Below are 13,762 nucleotides of genomic sequence, written 5' to 3' on the forward strand. Positions count from 1 at the left end.
TTTACTTGATTTTGCTACATTCCAAAATCAACTCCATTTTTAAACCGCAGACACCAACAGTGACCTATATGAAATGTCAGCTCTATTTCTTCATCCATATATATAGATCAGCAATATCATTGCCAAATTTCATCGATATCGGTTCAGAATTGGATATAGCTCCCATCCCCAACAGTGACCTATATGAAATTTCAGCTCTATTTCTTCATCCAATACCAAATTTAGTACCTTTCGTTTCCAAAACCACCTCAATACAGGGTGATATAAAACAAACTGCAAGGAAGCCAACCCCATAATTTTTATATTGTTTTTTTTTTTTTTTTTAATTTTATTGAATGAAAGCAAAAAATGTCGGAAATAGCATCAAATTTTAGAATAAGATTTTCGAATTTGAATTTGATTTGTTCGAATTGTTCACCTTTGGCACGAATTATCTCACCCTGTATACTGTTCATCCGATTTGTTATTTTTGACCTCCACAGTCGAAATATGCACTCCGTAACAACTATATTCGGGAAAACATATCAAATATACCTCAGCAATACCATTGCCAAAGTTCAACGATATCAGTTCAGAATTGGATATAGCTCCCATATATATCTTTATCCGATTTCAAGATATGGTTTCATAAAGTCGGTCCCTCCCGACTCTTGGAATTTCTTTACTGTTTTTTGATTTGTGAACATTCATGATTTACATGCGTATGTAAGCATTAAGTTTGCAGCTTCAAAATATCTGCACCTTCAATAATTCTTGAAGGGTCATGGATATTGTAATAACCCGTATTTTGAAAATTGAAACTCGGCTCGGTTGGGTTTTACAAACAATTAATAAACTTAAACTTTATTGGAATTCTGCGCTTTTTTAAGTAATAAGAATAAGAGATTACAATATCAAAACTGATTAAATTCAATCGGATTTACTAATGTTATCGATAACAGAATCATTGTTGCCACATCCCTTCCACCTTTTTCAGTCTTAGCTTCAATGGTCCTTGGTCACGAGGGACATCAGTTCCGCTGGAGGTGTGTGTTGACAGAGACGGCAATGATGGTTGATTTTTGGTGGTCGATGCACTGGAACACGTAGCAGGCTGGGCTGGTTCTGCAATGTCAGGAAGTGGTTCCGTGTTGATTGGAGATTGTTCAGAATGTGGATTTTGTTGATCCGGAAAATATTGAGGGAATTGAGCTTCCGGAATCATTTTCACCATACTTATATTTCTTACAAAGGTTCGTCCACCTCCGACGACTTTTACCTCACTGCCATTTCTTTCAACCACTTCGTACACAGTTTTATCAAAATTTGGAGTGAGCTTATTGGGAAAAATTACGTTTTTCAACAATACTTTGTCCCCTACTTGGATGAAAGATTCCTTTGCATTTCTTACAGTGTCCGCCTTTTCTTTCCCTTTTTGTTTTGAGATCAAATCATTATCTTTAGCAGCCGAATCAATCACTTCCTCAGATAGATCCTCAATACCAGGTATTTTATCACGAATGCGCCTGTTAAACATTAATTCACTGGGGGCTGTGCCCGTAGTTCCATGTGGCGTAACATTATACATTAAAAGGAATTTTTGGATTTCCTCTTTATAATCGTGTTTGTTTGCAGCAGCTATTTTCAATCGTTTTACCAAGGACCTGTTCATATTTTCCACTTCACCATTTGCCTGTGGCCAATAAGGAGGAGTTCTGATAAGAGATATGTTATTTTCTGAACAGAAGGATTTGAATTCGTCGCTGACATATTGTCTCCCGTTGTCGGTTCTAATGGATTTCGGTATTCCAAGTTTTGAGAATATTTCCTTCATTGATTTAATTATAGCGTCTGAGGTTATACGCTTTAAGAATACGACTTCCTGATACCGAGAGTAGTAATCAATTAAAACTAGAACATGTTCGCCATTAGGCAGCGGCCCGAGAAGATCTGTGGCCAAACATTGCCAGGGGCCATTTGGAAATGGATGTCTCTGCATTGGTGTTGGTTTATTAGGTTGTGAAACAAGAAGACAATCATGACAAGCTTTCACAAAGTTTTCTGCTTCCCTGTCTATTAGCGGCCACCAGACTTTCGAGCGGAGACGACGTTTCATTGCGGACTGACCCGGGTGGCCTTCATGAGCCAGATCTAACACTCTTGGTCGTAACGCTTTTGGTATTACTATGCGACTTCCCCGTAACAAGATTGGGCCAATTGCTGACAATTCAAAACGGAAGACATAATAGGGATTTGATGATTTAGACTCCCACGTTTCATTCCCCATACTCGAAATAGCCTCTTGGATGTCGATGTCTTTGGCGCTTTCTTTGCTTATTGTGGAAATATTAAGAGCGGATGGAATTGTGTTCTCTAATACGTGGAAAATTGAATCTTCGCAAGCTGCATCGAAGGAGTGGTCTTCTGAAAGTTTACACAATCGGGATATGGAGTCTGCAATATTTTCTTTTCCTGCACGATATATGACTTTGAACTTAAAAGCCTGTAGACGAAGTAGCCATCTCTCAATTCTAGCAGGAGGTTTCGAAGTCGGCTTGAAAATACTTTCCAAAGGTTTGTGGTCGGTTACAAGTTCAAACTCCAATCCAGCTAGGTAGTAAATGAACCTTTCTACAGACCAAACTAAAGCCAAACTCTCTTTTTCGGTTTGAGAATATCTCTTCTCAGTGGAAGATAAGCTTTTACTAGCAAAAGAGATAATTCGTGGTTCGTCCTCATCATCAAACTGCAACAGTACAGCTCCTAAAGCCACCGGGCTTGCATCTGCTATTACCCGCGTTCTTAATTTTGGGTCAAAGTATGAAAGATTTGGTATTTCGGATAACATCTTTTTCAATTTGCAAAAAGCTTCTTCTTGTCTATGGCTCCAGGCGAATTTTGCATTCTTTGTAAGAAGTATCCTTAATGGATCAGTTATGTCTGCTAAATCTAGTAAGAATTTTCCAATGTATGTTACCAAGCCCAAGAAACTGCGTACTTCCTCTTTCGACTCTGGGGCTCGAAAGTCTTGAATAACTTTAACTTTCTCGGGATCCGCAGTGAATCCCTCTGCTGAAAGTACGTGTCCCAGGAACATTAACTTTTTAGTCTTCCATACACATTTTTCCTGGTTCAAGGTAACATTATTTTTCTTTAAAATTTCAAGGACAGACTTCAAAGTTGTATCATGATCTTCGTCGCAGTTACCAAACACGATAATGTCATCAATATAATTTAGAGCATTTGGGCATGTCGAAAGCATCCCTTCCATAATTTTTTGGAAAATTTCAGGAGCTGAGTTTACCCCAAACATCAATCGTTTGTATCTGTACAAACCTTTATGCGTTACAAAGGTTGTGATTTCACGACTTGATTCATCCAACTCTACTTGATGGTATGCGGATGTTAAATCCAATCTCGAGAAGATTTTAGCGGATTTTAGTCTACTCATAAATGATTCGAATGTAGGCAATGGGTAATTTTCACGAAGAATCGCCCGATTGGCGCATCTCATGTCGACACAAAGTCGAATGTCATCATTTCCTTTAAATGCTATTACTATCGGGGAAATCCATTTACTGGGACCAATGACTGGTTCTATAATATCAAGTCGTAGAGCCTCGTCAATTTTATTGGCAACTTTTTCCTCCAGCGCCACCGGAACACGACGTACTGGCTGCTGAACAGGCTTTACTGTATGGTCTATAGATAACGACACTTTAATACCGTGTATCTTTGGAAAAGGTTGTTTCTTCTCCTCAATGTGATTAACATCTAATCCTAGCTTCAGAACTTTTAATTGTAGAGAAGCTTCTCTCCCCAAGAGAGATTGGTTTCCGTTTTTGATTACATAGAAAGAAGATATTATTTCATTTCTATTACCCACACATATAGGAGCATCAAACACCACAATAACTTCCAATGGATGGTTGGCAGCATATGCTTTGAATTTGTTTGTAGAGTGAGTTTGTATATTCCAAATTGCGGCATCTGAACGTTTCAAAATGTCCCAATCATTCTCGCTGATGAGATTGAATTTACAACCAGAGTCTATGACCATCATAATGTTCTTCCCACCAATTGTGCAGCAAATGTTCTCTTCGTTGTGGTCATTACCCACAACTTTAAAACATCCAAATTCGCGATTCTCGGAAACCGTGCCGTCTTCTTCTATACATCTTACATTTGAACTAGTACGGCTCCTTTTGTAAGGCTCGTTGTAGTTGTTATCAAATCTTCGTTTCTTTGTTTTGCATTTTATAGCAAAATGATCCAACAACGAGCATTTATTACATTTAGCCTTCTTAGCTGGGCACTCAAGAGAATTTGATTGATGTCCTTTTCTTCCACACCGGCCGCACTCAATTGATGTATTTAATTGTATATTCCCTTTTGTGTTGATCTTGTTTACTGCATCCACTTCAACATTGCACAGCAAGCTACGACAGTTTTTGTTTATTTGCTCGTACACTTGGCAAGATTCTATTACTTCCGAGAGATTGTGTTCTTTCTCCAGCAACCTTTTTTTTTAAGTCTATTGGGGCCCATGAATCGATTAACTTATCCTTTATGGAAATCTCTTCAATTTCTTTTTTGGTGCTCCCAAACGAACATTTTACCACCTGTTGTCGCAACCGCATCAAAAACTTGTTAAAATTTTCTCCCTCTATTGGTGTTAGGTTGCGGAACAAATGACGCTCAAACGTCGAATTGCGTTTCGGGGAGAAATATTCATTTAGCTTCTCAACCAACACGTCGTATGTTTTGATCTCTCCTTTTTCATCTCTTTCCACTAAAGCTCCAGGAATATTAAAAACTACTTCTTGTAACTGAGGTCCCCCCAAGTGCAGAAGCTTATTTCTCTTTTTGCCATCATCAGTAATATCTTCTGCAGCAAGGTACAGAGTGAATGATCTTAACCATTTTTCCCACTCGTTGCGTAGCAGCGACTTGTCTATTGAATCACACAGGAATGGTTTCAAAACCTCTGACATTTCATCTACAATAAAACTGAAACAACAATCAAAAAAAAAAAAATTTATTTGCAACATATGTCTACATCATGTTATGTCAGTCCACACCTTCCCATTATGCCGAATTAAATCGGTATCAATCATATATTATGCATTAGTTTTTATGAATTACCTTGTTGGCACCTTAACAAATAATCGGCAATTTAATGCTCATTCACGTCTAGTGAATGTCAGTCGCAATTTAATGCAATTTATTTTCTGCCAATATCGCAACTAATGCCCATTCACTAATTCAACAACTTTTAGTGAAAAACTGTAGCAATTCAATGCCAACTTTGTTTTCTTGCTCCTTTTTGCAATTTATTTCTTCACTCTTGCAATTTAATGCACTTTATGACGTATTTTCAAAATGTATTCTTTTTTCCTTTCTAATGTTTGTAAAATACTTATTCACAATATCATCCCATCTTCGTCGCCAATGTAATAACCCGTATTTTGAAAATTGAAACTCGGCTCGGTTGGGTTTTACAAACAATTAATAAACTTAAACTTTATTGGAATTCTGCGCTTTTTTAAGTAATAAGAATAAGAGATTACAATATCAAAACTGATTAAATTCAATCGGATTTACTAATGTTATCGATAACAGAATCAGTGTTGCCACAGATATAAATCCTGCAACCAGCCAGTCTTAATATCAGATTTTCTTATACACATATATTTCGACAATGTTAACGAAAGTATGCCGTATTTACATGGCAATAACAACACTTGGGTGTAATTACGAAAAATCCCACTTGTCGGACACATGACAAACATCGCGCAACCCTTTGAACCTGTTGTCCATCACTGTTTGTATGCAAAACTAAACATAACGGTTAAAAGAAAACTATACTATATAAGTAAATATTTATGTTACAGCGTGTGTGCACACACAGGTCTTAATGATGTCTGGGCACACTTTTGTCTTGCGATGTGTTAATTTTTAGTTTGGTTAGTGGATTTTAGAGGAATAAGGTTTGAAAGTGGAAAATTACTGAGTTACTCTACCAAACTCTTAAAGTCCCATAAAATTTTCTTTTTTTACATTTGTATATGGATAATTACATCTTTAGATCTACAAACCTATAAGGGTTTATTTCGATAACATTAGAAGTTCTCATATGTTAAAGATTTGCTGTCTATAAAAGTTTTTTAAAAGGGATAATTTCAATTTGATATCTATTTAGAGCAATTTTTCCATAGAAGACTTCTGCAATATATTAAATCTACAGAAGACCCTCCCATTTATATTTATTTCCATACCTTAATCATAAAAAGTACTAAAATAGAGATAAGCCGAAAAAATCTATTCTTCGAAAACCTTATTATATCTGAAGCAAAAACAAGTTAAAAGGCAGCTAAGTTCAGCCGGGCCGATCTTTTATACCCTTCACCACTTGGAAGAAACTAAAAAAAACTAAAAAAAATCCGTCGGAAAATACCGCTCAAATGAAGACTGTTATATGAGGGCTATACGAAGACGTGATCCTGAGTAAATTAAGTCATAGGCTGTAGTAACTGTTCAGAACTTTATATACGAAATTTGAAACAATCGCAAAATTCATAAAAAGACCGAATATCGGGAGGAACCGTTATGTAGGGGATATATGATATCGTGGACCTATTTAGACAATTCTCTTCCCGGGGATAATGTACTCACAAGGAACTCCTTTTGTGGATTTTAAGACAATTCCACTGAAAATTATGGCTGAAATCATCAAAATACCGAATATTGGGGGGGGGGGGGTACCTTTATATGGGGGCTACACGATATCGTGGACATATATAGACAATTCTCTTTTAGGGTCTAAAGTACTCAGAAGGAACTCTTTGTGTGAATTTTCAAACAATACTGTTGAAAAATGTGGCTAAAATCATCGAAAAGCCGGATATCGGGGGTACCCGACCTATATAGACAATCCACTTCCAGGGGATAAAGTACTCACAAGGAACTCCTTGTGTGGATTTTCAGACAATTCCTTTGAAAAAAATGTGGCTAAAATCATCAAAATGCCGATTATCGGGGATACCGTTATATGGGGGATATACGATATCGTGAACCGATATAGCACATCTTCGAAAATACTGATCTGTGCAAAATTTTAGCTTCCTATATTTATTCGTTTTGACTTTAGCGAGATTACAGCAGACAGACACGGCTAAATCGTCTTAGAATTTTACGCGGATCAAGAATTTATATACTTTGTTAGGTTTTAAATTAATATTTCGAAAAGTTAAAAACGAATGTTCCCATAACCATGCTATGTATGGTGGATTTGTTTGTAACAGGCAAAAGGAAACGAGATAGACCCATAGTTCCTTTTGATGATCTGCATAGAATCACATTCATCTGTCCTTGTATTTTTTTAAACAAAGTACAGGTCGCATTTATTGCCCGATCCAAATGAAATTTGGCACAGATCATTTGCTTGGTCCAAGGACGAACCCTATTGAAATTGGAGATAATCGGTCAAAACTTAGATATAGCTCCCATATATATCTTCGTCCGATTTGCCTTTTATTGTGCACTAAACGTGTAATATTTGTCTAAATGGGATGAAATTTGGCACTTACGACCGAATTGAGTCTAGAAGCTAGTGTGTCAAATTTGGTGAAGATCGGTTCAGATATATCTATAGCTCACATATATATTGTTCGTCCGATTTTTTATTTTTGTCCTTCGCAGCCGTAATATGCACTCTGCAACAACAATATTTGGGGAAATATATGAAATACAGCTCAGAAATATCTTTGCCAAATTTTATCGAGATCGGTTTAGATATAGCTATAGCTCCCATATATATTGTTCATCCGATTTGTTATATTTTTTATCCACAACCGTAATATGCACTCCGTAACAACGATATTCAAGGAAATATATCAAATACAGCTCAGAAATATATTTGCCAAATTTTATCGAGATCGGTTCCGATGTGGATATAGCTCCCATATATATTTTTATCCGAATCCAAATTAATTGTGCACCAAATGGGCAATACAAGTCCGAATTTAAAAGATACAAATGCTTCGGCATATTTAGTCCTTTGAACTTTAAATTATAATTATAATCATAGCTTGTGAATTCTCCCATAAAAACTTTTAATTTTTATGTGGAGCTCTACTAAAATTGGCAAAGTGGTGTAGGGTATCATAAAGTCGACCCCGCCCGACTTTAAGACTTTCTTTACTGGTTATATCTTCTAACACTAATTTGACGATGTCTAATAAGAATACCATAACGCTTGTCCTTGAGCTAAACAATGTACATTTAATATTTTCTAGCACAGAGTAATGTTAAAAATTATTTTCAACATAAAGTAGTACAATTTCTTATAAAATGCACTATTATAATTGATCGAGAGAATTCCGCAAATACCAACAACAACAACAAAGAAAATAATAATAAATAAATAATAAAAACTTACCAAAAAAAAGTTGTCATCATTAGCTTGCATAAATCACAGATTTTTTTGAACGATTTTTAAATTGCTAAAAGCCAGAGATTTCTGTTTAATGGAAGTACCGGAGAAAAGATAAACAAACAAAAACTCTCTCACAAAAGCACACGAACTCTTGCCCAAAAAACTATCTTTTTGTTTTCTTATTGAATGCAAAAAGAACGAAAACTAATAACAATAGAAAACACTTTCATTTCATTTTTTGTTTGCATTTATTGAAAATGCTATAATTTACAATTTTTCAATTAGAAATTATTTTATTTCATGTTAAATTTACATTTATATTTGACGAGCACTTTTCACGAATGACCGGCAATAAATTTAAATGACAACTGAAGGAAAAAGACAATAGGAGAAAACAGTGATGTCAATCAACAAGTATTGTAGCGTGATTTAAAGCCTATTTTGCATTGACACTTAAAATATGCGTTTAACCTATGACAAAACAATATAGGTAGACTCTTCTACTGAATCGAGTATGGCAATGCTTTTCTCAAGTAGCCGTCATGTCGGCGACTTTAGCGACTTTATTCAACGGAATTTTATTCAACGGAATTATTTCAAATTTGGTATTTTAAGTTCGTAATGGATGCTACATCTATGACAGAAAATTGTGAAAAAGAAAATTATTCACCTATTTTTTTTCAAGTTTTTAGATTTTAACAAAATTTTTTACGTTTTTTTTTTGAAAATCGCCACATTTTTTCCAAATAGTGGAGGGTATTCAAAGTTTGGCCCGACCGAATTTATAGCTTTTTTAAATGTTAAAATTAAATTTATTTTTATATGTGAAATATTTACGTATGACAAGTGGTTTATTTTACAGAAATATTACAAAAGAGTAATCTCCTATTTTCGGGGTTCTTGGACACATTATAATAGTTACATTTTCCATATATTAACAAAACATTATCGGTGCTGTTTATTCTTGTGTAGTCTTCTAATGAAGTTTAATTGTAAGCCATTATTTTAGGTATTAAAACTCCAAAATAACAGGGTAAAAATGTTGTCAAAATTTTCACCAACCCCCAATATAGATTCTATATAAAATGGCTTCTTACGCTGACAATGAAATAACGCCCAATTCAACTGAACATTTGGGATGACAATTTTATACAAGTATTACAGCAAAAAAGGCTCGATGTTGTCAATTTATATACGTGTTCTAGCAGATTTCAACCAATTTCCACCTTTAAAATATCCATTTTTAAGTAGCTTAACAATCCATTGGTAAATCGGCGAAAACCCACAAATATAATAAACTAGATTTCAGCAATTTAAGAATTTAATATTTTACGACCTTGAAAAAGCTAACTAATAACATTTATGCACACACTAACCTAAAGCGGCAAGAAACTTTGACAAAATATAGCACGGTCATTTACAGAAAAATTGAGGGCAATATACATGGGAGCTATATGTAAATCTGAACCGATTTCGACCCAACTTGAGAAAAGTATTTCTAAGCTGTATATGATACCTCGTACCGAATTTCATTGTTATAGAGTTAATATTACGATTCTGACGGCCTAAATCTGAAATCGGTCGAAAGTTATATGTGGGAGCTCTATACTCTTTCCGATTCGAAAGAAATTCGGCATCCCATCATAACCAGTACCTAAAATGAATTTTGGAAAGTCTACCTCGTCCCTGTGATTTTTTGCCTCAAAAACATGCCACTGACCCCACAGTGCATTCCATAATAAAACCTTACATGAATTCGAGGCTAATAGTTTAGTTTTTATATTCTTTGTTGACTTTTATACCCCGCTAAAAGTAAAAACGTTCATAATAAAGGAAGAACCATGGTACAATAAAAAGGTAAGGTAAAGCTACCAGCTGATTACAATTTTTTTTTCTAAGTGTGCCCGACTTTTGCCAATTTTGTATATGTAGACGAGCATATATATATATATATATATATATATATATATATATATATATATATATATATATATATATATATAACTCATTTAAAAATGATTGAATGAAAACAACTTGTTTCATGGAAATTTGACAGGAGGCGGACATAGACTCAGAGCTGTACTGCTGTAGTCTTACGAAGCTGTTCTACCTCCTTATTGTACCATGGAAAGATGGGAAGAAGGGACTATAAATTTTAAATTTGACAATTTATGGACATCAAATAAAAAAAACGTAATCTTATGATTGCATGAGATTACCTTGGTAATTGTGCCATGTGAAATACATCTCGGGCTTTCAATGAAGTTTTTTAAGTATCAAAAGTTGAATTTAACATTGTCATTGCAAAAGTAAAATTTATATTTAATAAAATGAAGAAAATTGCTTGGGAATAGGAAAAAAGATACTTAAACGCTTTACGCATAAAATACATGTATTGCATTTCAACATGGTTATCTGTATTTCATATTTTATGAAATTGGTGCTTTCAGATTTTTTCATTTTCGCACAATTTTTGCTTCAGTAATTATGGTATAGAAATAATCTGTATTACGTCAGTATTTTCAAAAATCAAGTAAACATGATTTTACTCTCCAAAAAACGCATACTCCTAGTGGATATGCTCCTTCGACGTTGCATTCCCTCGTTTATGCGATTTCTAATTTGTAATTGCCATATTTCGCTTTCTAAGTATTGGCAACACTTTTGTTCTCATCTGTTCCTTTCTTCAGTTGTCAATCTATTATACCAGCCGTTCGACGGCAAATTGTGTTCGTTCATAGAAAACGTTTAAATATATGTGAATATTTGCAAACAAATCACCGGAAACGTGAAAATAATTATAATTTTATAAGTGCCCAACGTCATTTTAATTGAATGTCAAATGTTTCCCAATCAATTCCTTTTTTTAATTACATTTTTTTTCATTGCATTGATTTGCATTTGTTGTTGCTCTTTCCTCATGCACACTTGTGAGAGAATTGTTGTGCTCTTCGTGTTGTCGGTGCTCGGAGTTCCTTCGGTTAAACAGTGATCGTTCGTTTGTGTGTGCGTGTTATTTGGGAGGTAGCATAAAAAAATGATGCAAATTATGTGTCTAAATTATTTAATGAGTTACGGTGGACAAGAGGATAGGCCCAAAAAGGCGATTCTTGTTCGTGTTATTGAAATTGTCGCTGAAAGAGGTAAGTTTTTCTTTGCGATACAGGTTTTTATTATAAATTCACACTACAAATGTTAAAAAATTCCCGAAATCACTCTAGCTTCCGAACGAAATAAAGTAGATTGAAAAAAGTTTACTCAAATGTATGTTATGTCTGCAGGACTTTTGGTATTGAAATGAGGCATGTATAATTTCGTACTGGAAGATCCTAATGGGCACTACAGATCAGATCTTCGTATAGCTCCCCTATAACGGTACATCCCGATATTCGGTATTTTCATGATTTTAGCGACATTATTTATCGGAATTATTTAAAATTACGTATTTGAAGTTCGTAATGGCCCAATGCCGTAATGGGCAGCCTATGACAAAAAATTGTGTATGCAGGATCAAGTTTTCGTATAGCCACCATTTAACGGTATCTCCCGATATTCAGTATTTTGATGATTTCAGCAACATTATTCATCGGCATCGTTTCAAATTTCGTACTGAAAGATCCCAATGGATAATACATCCTATGGCAACAATTTTTGTATGCAGGTCCAGATCTTCGTATAGTCCCCATATAACGGTTTTCATTTAAGTGGTAGTTTTCGGAATTTTTTTTGAAATTATTCAATTTCCTTCGAAATGGTGGAGGTTATTAAAAGTTCGGCCCTGCTGAACTTAGCTGCTTTTTTATTTGTTTGTCAGTTTGAGACATATTTTAAGAACATGTAACTTTCAAATGGTGTAAAAAAGTATTAAAAACTAGGTCCGGTCGACTTTAATAGCGTTTTACTTGTTTTATTTCAATAGAAGCATTCAAGAAATAGTAGTTCTTGTTTTATTTTCAACAATTCCTGTCAAACATTTAAACATTACATTCAGTCCGTTCCAAGAAAGGAGGTTGATCAATTTGGCCGAAGGTCTTTATTGTTCATATTCAGCCCAGTAGGCATATTCTTGAAATTTTGTGGATTACAAATTTGTTAACATTTCTTCTGTAACTGCAAAAAAAAAACAGACAAATTTAAAATATTTTAAAATTTTAATAACTTTTATATCGATAAAAGTTACAGAATAGGCCTACAGATCTGAGTTGGATAGAAATATCAACATGTTCTATTCAAATATTTAAAAAATTGTTATAGTCTGAAATGGGTTCTATCTACTATGACAGGTCATTGTCGGTCTAGGCACGGGAGGCCATATTCTATTTGATACGACCAAACAAAATGCCTTAGACCCTAGGTCTCTTTTGACCAAATTCATTTTAAGACACTTGGAGTCGATCTATGGCTGTCCATCCGTCTGTCTGTCTGGCTAGTGCGTACGATAACGCTCGAGGGGAGTATCCGATTTAGTCCTAATTAGGTCCATCGTCCAAACTAAGACCCAGTTCGGAGATGGACAATTTCGGTCCACCTTTTCTGGTACCTCCTCCACAAAAGGTAAAAATTGTCACATGAAATAATTTAACTCATAGGACAAGAAAGGATAATTTAATTTGAAATGATGAAAATTAAAATATTGATGCCATTGCTAGATAAGGTCCAAAATTGTGAATAATCGCAGCACTTATAAAATATGAAAGAAATTTGAAGACACCCCAATATTTCTAACAAGAAGAATCTGATTGTCTTCAAATTTCGTATATCCCAATATTTCTAACAACTCCAAGCCTGATATGATGATAGGATAGTTGGGACCAATCCTTCTGGTACCTTCCCCAACAATGGTCAACATTTTGAAAAATCACAACTGCTTTGAAAGCAAATTGAGCATTCTATTATTATTTCTACCAATTCTAGATCTTATATGCCAGTGGAATAGATTAGACCACTAATTCTGTGTATCTCACCCACAAGGGGTCAAAATAAAAAAAATTGATTACCGATTAAAATGGGGACATCAACATTTTCCCATATAGTCACATCTCATATAGAGTGAAGAAAGTGCTCGATAAAACCCAAACCTGCCACGTCTTAATATTTATATCAGAGTTAAATCAAATGTGAAGTGTATAAAATTGGTTCAATCCTTCGGAACCTCCCCATAAAGATATACTTATGTCGTCAAAACCGACTGATACTTTTGAACTTGTTATACCCTGCAACACTATGTGTTGGGGGTCTTATAAGTTTGATTGGGTCAAAAAGTATGTAACACCTCGAAATATGGGTTTCCCACATAGGAAAGTATATATGGATCTGGCTATCTCTTAGTCGATCTAGCTATGTTTG

The sequence above is a fragment of the Musca domestica genome, unplaced genomic scaffold (assembly GCF_030504385.1).
Source record: "Musca domestica strain aabys unplaced genomic scaffold, Musca_domestica.polishedcontigs.V.1.1 1, whole genome shotgun sequence".
In the NCBI taxonomy this organism is placed as follows: Eukaryota; Metazoa; Arthropoda; class Insecta; order Diptera; family Muscidae; genus Musca; species Musca domestica.